The 8,057-nt window shown below is 37.7% G+C and overlaps 1 protein-coding gene across 1 annotated transcript in view; it reads left to right on the forward strand.

The window, feature by feature from the left end:
• Nucleotides 1-8,057, forward strand: part of FAM110B (family with sequence similarity 110 member B) — a 128,073-nt gene that overhangs the window by 23,885 nt on the left and 96,131 nt on the right. Inside the window, exon 2 of the mRNA XM_017727480.1 lies at nt 5,983-6,113. The gene's annotated coding sequence lies outside the window, so the exon portion shown is untranslated. The remainder of the gene's footprint in view (nt 1-5,982; nt 6,114-8,057) is intronic.

Genomic DNA, 8,057 nt, shown 5'->3' on the forward strand with positions numbered 1-8,057 from the left:
GATCTGCCAAGATGATGGAAAGATTAGAAGCTACAGCAAATTTGTTTTATAATTTGTGTAAAAATCCTACTTCTCCTACTGTGGCTCGGTTTGCAACAAAAACAATCATGAGTCCAAATCTGAAGTCATTAAGGAACGTTTGTGTAACTTCGATGATACAAAGATGTTTGAAAGTGTCTGTGTATTCCAGAGTATCATTCTTAAAATGATAATGTTGTCACTATTAAAAGCCAGAGGGAGGTGTCACCCTTGTTAGATCTAAAGTCTGTCTCATGCATAGTTTTGCTTATATTTCTGTTCTTTTCTTATGCTTAGTAGAGTTCTAATTCTGCCCATTGAGTACTGCTGATTTTTGGAAAATTTGTTGTGAGAATGCAGGCAGGCATTCATACATGTTTCCTCTTTGAGCTGCAAATAATTAATTGCTCTCATGTATATTTGCATCAATGTCTTGTCTTCAGATTTTTCCCAAATAGCAGGCAAAGATGGTGACAGCATATGGTTGCTTCTAATGTTTGTTCTAAAGTCAAACCAATTACTTAGCTTGCATCTTATGAACAACGAAGTGGTTATGCTTTCATGGGGACTACGAAAAATTAATAAAGCTAAATGACAGATTCAAAAGGAGGACAGTTCAGAATTTGGTTTGCTTCTGGGGTTATACTCAGGCTGTCATTCAAAAACCATTATATTTGGGAAATAAATCTGAGACAGCGTACACCGACATCTTCCCTGGATCATAAATAAGGTCTCAGAGAGAACACTCTTTTTTAAAATTTAAAAATTAACTACTTTAATGATGTCCTTTTTAGGAGCTTAATTGGCTTTTTTTTTAACTGATAGAGACCTCACCAAAAACTTACAAAAGGTCTCTTATTTTGTCTTTATTTCAACTTCTGTTCCCCTATTTTATGGTTCTCTGTAACGTTTGCAGTAATAAGGCACTGTGGCATTTTCCTATTCCCTTTCACAGGGAAAACTTAAGAAACCTGACTGGTTTGAGTAAATTTCCTAGTCTTATTTACTTAAAATTAATCATGGTACCAGGCCTCTTCTTAAGCCTATCTTCTGGTGTCACTTCGTGCTGGTTTTGGCTGGGATAGAGTAAATTTTTTTCATAGTAGCTGGTCTGGAGACACATTTTAGATTTGTGCTGAAATCAGTGTTGATAACACAGAGATGTTTTTCTTATTCCTGAGCAGAGCTTGCACATTGTCAAGGCCTTTTCTGCTTCTCACACTACCCCACTCTTGAATCATTATACTTGCTTTTCATCATGTGCCTCGTTTTCCTTTCTCATTTTTCATCATGTGCCTCGTTTTCCTCGTTTTGCAGCCTTTCTTTGAACTCTTAGTTGGCTGTTGTCACCAAACCCAGGAACGTTCACAAGTTTAAAGGCTTTCTTCTTTCAAGTCCCTTAGCAAGTTGTGTATATTCACAGAGACTGAAGAGGTTAGGAGGTGGCACATTAGCATATAAACTCAGTTCATAAATTCCCAGTTGCAGTTTTTAGTTGGTATCCCTTGAATTGTGTTTGTGCTTTCACCTAGGGAGTACTTTCCATCATCTGTCGCTTTTCTGCGGAGTTTCTTGAAGGAATAGTTTTCTGTAAGAATTGTGTTTATCCTCTTTGATAGCCACCTGTCTTAGCAGACCTAATTCTGATTGCTTTTTTGTTGTCAGTAATTTGTTTGGCATCTGACTGTTGTTCCTCAGGTGCACAAAGAGAGTGACAGCATGGAAACCCATCAGGTCTATCCATGTTGCTGCTTTGTTCAAGTACTGTAATTTCCCTGCCCTTCGTTCCCCTCTATGGCAATTCCTTCCTCAAAAACCACGCCATCTCTTCTTGCTCATCTTTGGAGTCCTGTTTTACCAGGCTGCCCACTGATGCTTAAGCACTCTAATTACTCTGTCACGATGTCTATACATACTTTAATTTATTTTTTAACTTTAAAAAAACAAATCCCAGCCTGCAGAACCAGGTAATGTGCCGGCCAGAAAACCTGTTTTTCTGTGTTGCTTTTTTTTGTTCCTGTTATATTTTAATAACTGATACACACTGTAAATTAAACCCTTGATGTTGGAGACTAGAAAAGAGAGTAGCTGAGAATGTGGGCAGAAAACTAATGAAGGTAAAATGAAGATCAGCTTTTTGTCTCTTGTAGATCTGTTTCTCAGAAATGCATGCGTACACACCAGCAAACAAAAGTATTAGTGTGTTGGACTTGGTGATCTGCTTCTAACTGAAGCTTTGTTTCAGTATAATTAACGTTTAGGAGATTAGTGCACTTGATGCTTCCATAAATGTACTGTAACTTTCCCTGACAGTATATAGTGGCTAGATAGCTGTGCTGATCCAGAGTCTCCTAGTGAGATACTCAGAGCTGCAAGAATAGTGATAGTGAAACCTTGAAACTTTTAAAGATGTTGCTACCTTCCAGTTGTCCAGTTGGTGTAACTCTTGCTTGGGTAAATTAGCAGTATTTTCATCAAACTTTGTGGGGAGTAAGGCTCCTCTCAGTATCGTATAGGTGTCTTTTGTTGCAATGAAATTTATTAGTCTTGATCTGAATTGGGATGAATACTTTTAACAACCGGCTATCAAATCAGAAAACGTGAATGTTATTCCATCTCAGAAGTAAAATCTTCAGTACTGAAGATACTTTTTACTAGCCAGCAAAAGTAATATAGAATAATAATTAAAGGAACAGTGTGTGAAGTATGAACATATTAATATTAATTGTGGGAAGTGGCTGATTTGAGATTTTTCTGTATATCTTAATTTTGATTCCTCCATCTTTTCAGGGGCTTAATGCTGAATATAGGAACAGATTATATCTTAGTTTTATTGTTGATGTTCATGAAAATAAGTCTGCAGGAGTAGAAACTGCCAGAGTTAGTGGATATGGATCCTTTCTAAAAAAACTCCACTAATGTTTCTGAAAATTGTGTTTTCTAAATTGACTGTATCTTTTAATTTATGCCTGATGCGAGATTTTTACCTGAAAATTAGAGATGTGAGAGTAGTGAGTCTGTACGTGCTGCCTATGAAAATGCAGGGTCTGCATTAAGAAGGTTGAATAGTTTTTCACAATATACATTGGTAGATATTCCCTTGTTTCTAGTTACGTGTATAGCTGAGATCTTCTCTACCTCTTCTGCTTTGTAAAATAACTTTATTCTTTCATTGAGGTTTGGCTGCAGAGAGCATTCATACCTTTTTTTGACACAGAAAGTACATCTTACTTATTTGAGTAGCTAGATTCTTCCAGCTGCCTAGTTCCAGTTTCCTGACTTATGTTTCTCCTCAGTGAGAGATTAAGGTAATGCCTTATCAAAGCATCAAGTTATCAAATGCTTAATCATATGCTGCTGAGCTTCCATATCAGCTTATTTCTTTGTAAAGAAATCCTACATTTTTAAAGACTTTAGTTTGGATTTTGGAAACCTCAGGGTAGACTTGAGTGAGGTTTGAAGGTTTAGATTGATGCCTTTGGGATTATTAGACTAAGAAGGCCATTCATTCATTCATGAATCCTTCTACATTACATTTGGCTTCTCTTCCATGAGATGTGTGTTTTTGTAAGTATTAAAACTTTGATTTTATACTTAGCAAGAGAATGAAAGAGACGAAGAACATAGCAACTGAGGATGAAAAGTCCTTTCAGAAAAAAAATAGCCCAAAGACTTGTTGATACTGGACAGTGAAGCAGGAAACTACATGTGTCATAAAAGGCTCCAGCTTGTTGGATAAAGGCTGAAACTCAGGATGTAGTCTATAAAATACAAAACAGGTTCATAAAAATATTTTTGAAGTGCAGTTCTGAGCACTTTAGAGAAGCTGACTGAAAACTGCAGCTATTTTATATATATATATATATATATATATATGTTTGTGCAGATGCATACACACATACACTCAATACCATACTTTCATCTTTAAACATGAAAATATTCAACTCAGTGTTATTTATTTCCCATATGAGACTGGTAACATTACTAACACCAGATATAAATTTGGGACTATATTTTTTGCAGATTCTAAACCAGCAATTTAGTGCAGAAGCAAAAAGAAAGGGACTCTAATTTCAACAGGCAGAAGGGAAGGAATTTTTGAAGCTGAATATTTAACTGCAAAAAAAGTCACAGGCTTTTGTCCCTACAGTATTTTGTCACAAGTTTTTGTTTTTGAGCAGTACATCTAGCAGTCTTGTGGGGATTTTGGGGATGTCTTCTATCCTGACCAGTTCATAGCTGTTAACATTGTCACTCAACTTGGAAATCAAAGTTTTTGTACTTGAACTTGTTCAGGCTGTTAGCCAAGGAACATGGCTGGAACAGATTTACTAGCTTTTTTCCCTTTGACTCGTCAAATATGAACTTACAGGGATGCTTTTGCTTGCAAAGTTGCTTTAGTTTTTAGACTGAAATGAGCATCATTCAGAATTGCTGCTTAAAATACAGTAATTTGGATATCAGATTAATTTGTAATAATACAAGAGTGTTTCTGGCTGGTAATCTTTTGTTGTGCATTGTACTAAACAAGGCAAGGTTGAAAAATGTCTCTTTTTTTTTTTTCTTACCATGTTTTAATTTTTTTTTTTCTTTTACCAAATACCAGAATAACAATACTGCTGCAGGCTCATAGTAGCTGAGTAGCTGTAATGCTATGTCACTCTGAATATGCTTATGCCCATCGTTCTCTTGTTATTTTTTCCTGATTTATAAGCATTTACGTGCAGATACCAATCTGTCTGAAATCCCTCCGTTGTTGCTTGTTTCTGTTGTACCAGTGTTTCAAAGGCAATCAGTCTCCCAAGGTGAGACTTCATCCACCCACCCAACACAAACAAACTCTTATCTTCTGTGTGCTAATGTCAAGACCCAAACTCAGTCAGGCTCCCCAAAGACTGGGAGTGAGGAAGCCCAAAGTAATTGGTATCTGACGAATATTGCTGCCTGTTTGGTTTGTTAACAGTATGAGACCAAAAATGGTTTTCTTGAATTTGTGCTTCTGCACATATTTTTGAGATTTTTGTTAAAGGAACCCTGCGTTTCATCACATGGTCTGTAACCCTGTTTCTAGAGTGAATAACTGATTACAAAATTAAAGTAATTTGAAACCATTCAGAATTGTTTGCTTAAAAGAAACTGCTGTGCCATCTGCTTGTGCCAGTAAGGGTGCTTGGCCACATACTGTCAAATAAAACCAAACCACAGAAATCTCATGCACCCAAGTACTTTTCTGTATGGTTAGAGCTGGTCTTACCTCAGGTGGCATTTTGAGAAAAAGAACATAAACAGGGATTTAGGTCACAGCCTGTAAACTACTAAATTCTGTCTGGTTGTTTTGCATGTAAAAAGCAGTGGTGAAACACATTCATTTCAGGAAGGCAATCTCCTTATCCTTCCCTTCTGATGATGGAATTTAAGCATTTTTATTTTTAATTTTTCTGAGCATAAGATAGTATTCTGGAGTGGACATTTAACAAGGACTGCTTTGTCAGCTGGGTGGAGGTCGTGCAGGGAGGCTGGGTGGTTTGCAGGCTGTGTTTTTTGCCTGCAGGGGCACGGCACTGTTACTCTCCTGAGAAGATGATGTGTCACACTTGTGCTCTTTGCCCTGAAGCATTTCCAATGCATGTCTCTGAGCAATTTCTGTGTGGGGAATATAATGACATGAGAGAAATTCAGGATTGATACCTGTAGGTCACCTGTTAAATTTCAGAGCTTGGAGATTATGCTGTTGGGACTGGCAGTATAAAGGTTAGAGACCATCTACAGCTGACTGAATGCTTGTGCAGTATTGCTAAGCACTTCTTTGCCGCCTTTCAGTCTCCAAAAGAAGATGCAGAGTTCTAATTTTGGAAATTTACATTGTTTAAACCAAGATTCAGCCTTTAAGGACACTTGTTATCCATTCTAAAACTGTGGCTTTGATGACGAAGCTAAATTCCTTCCCTGTTGCTGTGTCTCCAGGCTTTACTGCAGGGAGCCTCTGGGAGTTCCAGGGTGAAGAAATCTGCCTTCATCTGGAGACCTCTGCTGAAGGTGAAGACCTCCTAACAGGCCAGACAGCCTTGGCAGGAGTTCAGAAGTCTTACACCAAGGTAAAGTGGTTCATTTTTCAAACAAATTGAATTTTCTGATACAATTTTCAAAAGAAGGATTTTTCTTCTTGCAAAATAAACACTCAAGTGCATCTCTGAGCTTTCTCCTTCTTTTGTGTGCTACCTGATACAAGTGTTGTAATAGCAAATGCTGGGGAGGGGAGAGGAAAACAACATAATATGCATTGTAGGTTAGAGCCAGAAGTAATTCCTTATATTATTAGTAGAAAGCTATATCTGCAGTTCTTTTTGACTAGGGAACAGGCTGTTTCTGAGCTCTATGGCATGCTCTGTTTTTAGAAACATATCCCGCTTCAAGTGCCACATTCAGAGCTCACTTTGAGTGGCCACAAAAATATGGAAACTCTCTCTGATATCTTCAGCAATGGGAGAAGAATGAGGTTTATATATGATGATTTTCTATTTATCAGCACTGTAGTAGTTTCTTAGCTTCCAGAACCCATTCTTGCTTTTACAGGATAAATGCTGATGGAAGAAAAAGACATGTGACCCCAAGAACTTTGTTGAACTTACCATTGTTACAGTCCCACACACTGAGGGAGATTTGACTATGCTATGGTTTTGTTTGTTTGCCAGGATTTTGAATGTAGGGATGATATATGCAGTATCTTTCCTTCATACCGACAAGATTAATTGAACTTAGTGTAGAGAGTTGGCTGAAAAAAGTGAGTAGTAGTGGAAATGTTTCCTACAGATTTATTTAGGATTGAGCATAGGTGCTTCTAAAGGTCTGCCATATTCTCCATTTCTAAGAAATACCTGTTGCAAGGTATTAACTTCATTGTTGGAAAGCTCCTTAAATTAATATTTCTTGATTCGTCTGAGACGAATTGCAGATTCGTCTAGTTAATCCTTTATTAATCTTAATAATTTAAGCTGAAATTAGAGCTCTGAACTAGACCTAAATTCATTGTCCTACTATGTGTGGAGTAAAATCAAAACTGGTGTAAAATTTTCCCATTAGCAAGGTCAGTGCTTCAACTCATAACCTCCCCTCATGATCTGCTGTACATGTCTGGGAGTGAGTGCACCAAGCACAGTGAGGCCCCCTCATCCCTTTGCTGCACCATGCTGTTCCTCTTTGCTTTGCACTTCGATTTCAGCTGCACCTGTGTTTCTCCAGTCCACTAGCAAGGTCATCTTGAACAGATGAGGACACTGTAGTCAAACCTTGACAGAGCAGAAAAAATGATGATGATTATAAAGTGATTTCAAACTGAAGGCAAAAACCCCATCCAGAAATACTTATCTCCATAATGTTTCCCTTTGTTACATTTGCCTTAGGAGTACACAAAACAATACAAGTTGAGATAACAATACGCTACAAAGACACAGCATTTCTTCTGAAAGTTACTTAAACTTTTATTTATTTTAGAAGTGCAGGTTTAGCATCGAGAGAATAAAGACTTCACAGAAGGTATCCTCGTAATCCCATGGGGTGCATTGATGTATCTAGGTGGGATGCTAGGGTGGTCAGATTTCAAACACAGCAGTGTTAAGTGTACTGTTGGGTTTTGGTGATGCACAGCGTCCACGAGTGAAATGCAGCCTTGAACACACTCACTGCTTCCAGCAAGGCAGTTTGTTCTGTGCCTCTCTGTCTCTTGTTTCCCTTTGTTGGAGGGGTTTGTTGCTAACTAGAAACACATGATAGAAGACAGCCAAATGTTCTGGTGAAAATCAAGGACACTTCATAGCTGTGAAGGTTTTATATGTGCCCTAGATTCTTTTTTTTCTTTTTTCATTGATGCAGCTGTAACTGTTGTTGTAAATTATATGAATAATTGATCAAGGGGTTCTTGTTACCTCAAATCATGTTATGCCTATTGCTTCTCAGAACTGTGCTGCTCTTTGTGGTACTACAGCATTGCTCCTATGCTGTTCTGTGTGTGTGGTTTTTATGCCCTTAAAGTTTTCTTTTCC

The sequence above is a fragment of the Corvus brachyrhynchos genome, unplaced genomic scaffold (assembly GCF_000691975.1).
Source record: "Corvus brachyrhynchos isolate BGI_N302 unplaced genomic scaffold, ASM69197v1 scaffold60, whole genome shotgun sequence".
Lineage (NCBI taxonomy): Eukaryota > Metazoa > Chordata > Aves > Passeriformes > Corvidae > Corvus > Corvus brachyrhynchos.